Source organism: Triticum dicoccoides, chromosome 5A, assembly GCF_002162155.2.
Source record: "Triticum dicoccoides isolate Atlit2015 ecotype Zavitan chromosome 5A, WEW_v2.0, whole genome shotgun sequence".
In the NCBI taxonomy this organism is placed as follows: Eukaryota; Viridiplantae; Streptophyta; class Magnoliopsida; order Poales; family Poaceae; genus Triticum; species Triticum dicoccoides.
This window is the reverse complement of record NC_041388.1, coordinates 684,222,484-684,224,697: the sequence shown is the minus strand read 5'-3', so window position 1 is coordinate 684,224,697 and position 2,214 is coordinate 684,222,484.

Sequence of the window (2,214 nt, the reverse complement as noted above, 5' to 3'; positions counted from 1 at the left end):
CATGCATGTATTTGGTCAGATGTGTAAGTGTGTGCCAGTTGTATTTAGATAGTATAAGAAGTGTAGTATATACTATGACAGAGTGCACGAATCTTGACGAAACTAGATGGACAGCGGATGGTGTGCCGGCACCTCCCGCCACCGGTAAATTTACTTATTCGAGCTGCATGGCTGCATCAGCACGGCCAAGGCCACTGGACGTCAGCGCATCATGCTCGTGGGCGGGGCGCTCTTCCTCGCCGGTAGCGCCATCACCAGCGTGGCCATGCATCAACATCGCCTTCCCCGGTGCATTCATCTAATCTATCTACGTGCATACCACGGCGTGCCAGTGAAAGTCAAGTCTTCGGTTCACATACATATACACTGCATATGAATCCAGCCATTGTTCGCTGGACTCATTCGATCTTTGCAGTGGACTAACTACATCATGCCATCTAACATTGCCAAGATATCTTAGGAGCCACTAACCTCGCTTGCTTAATTTTAAGTGCAAGTGGAACCATGCATGGCTGGACTAACCGTCTAACAATAGGCTGACTGACGAGCCTTCAATCATGTCTGTTAACAAGTCTCTAGTTGACCTCGTGGCATGACTAACCACTTCACAGCTGGTTTGTCTGGTATGAGTTCCTACTATAAACATGACTCGTGATTGTTGTGACGGTTTTAAATTGAAATGATTCTCTGTTTTTTTCGGGTGAAATTGAAATGATTCTGTACTTACGCCCAACCTAAAGAAGTTCTAACGATACGTCATATGAGCTATCATATGACTATCGGATAGCAACGGACTGCTTGACGAACTATATAATATAAGCCATTGCAAAGAAATAAAGAACTCCGAGCAAATGAATCGTCAGCAATCATGTCGTCAATCATTGTTTTGATCGCTTTAGAGTTTTTTTTTTTATTTTCTTTTTCCTCCGCTAGGCAGAGATGCGTGTGTGTTAGTATTGGTGGTATGCATCCTAATCATGTGGATATTCATTGTGTGCTCATTGGGTTTGTATCAATTACTTTGATGCTTCATTTTGAGTTAATAAAATTCGATTTTTATTTTAAAAAAGTCCGTTTATAGTGCAGAATTTTTCATGTGCCAGCGGCAATCTTTTGAATCAGAGCACTCAGAGCATCTACAACCGGTTTTCTTCGTTTCCTTCTTGGGTTTCACTGTTTTCATTTTTTTGCATTGGTTTTCTTCAGTTTTCATTTTCTTTTTGGTTTCTTTATTTTTCTTTTTCGGGTTTTAGAAGTTTTCTTCGTTTTTCCTTTATTATTTTTTATTTTCATTGGTTTCTATTTTTTCAACACATGTCTACTTTTTTTAGTACATAATATACATTTTAGCGTATGTGTCAAACATTTTTTTGATGCACGTTCAACATTTTTCAATCACATGGTGTATGTTTTTTCTTTTAACACATCTTTTGAACACTTTTTTAATATACAATCAATATTTTTACAAATACGTGTTGAACATTTTTTTAAAAGTATATGGAGATTTTTTTACATTGTATACATAACTTTAAATGTTTTCAGTACACAATATATATTTTAAGTGAGCACATGAAATATTTTTTGATACACACTGGACATGTTAAAAATACACTATGTACATTTTTATTACTTCATGTTTGAACACCTATTTGAATACATGGTCAATATTTTTTCATACACGTTGAACATTTTTATGCTAATAAATGTTTTTGAACTATGCAAATATATTTTTACATTGTATAAATATTTTTTAAATGACAATTTTTTTGAAACGTGAGAATGTGTTTTTAAAATGTCACGTACATTTTCTTAATGGTAAGAATCATTTTTTTATATTATGCAAACATTTGTTTACATTGTATACAAATTTCTCAGAAATTTCACATATAGTTTTTTGAAACGCAGGAACATTTTTTATTGTCACAAACATTGTTTTAGAAAGCTATCAACATTTTTTTAGTTGTGCTGCCATTTTTATATTGTGTTAACATTTTAAAATTCATGGTTTTATTTTTAAAATAATTTATTTATTTCAAAATATAAATAAAAACAAAATAGAAGAAAAAAATGAACATGACGTAAATGCAGTGTCAGCGTGAGGAACCCACATTCCTACTGGGCCGGACCAACACCGGCTGCATGTAGGCGAGGCTGCCTTCCCGCGCGCTCATCTAATCAGGTCATTCAGCGTTCGCAGCAACCTGGCGACGTGAG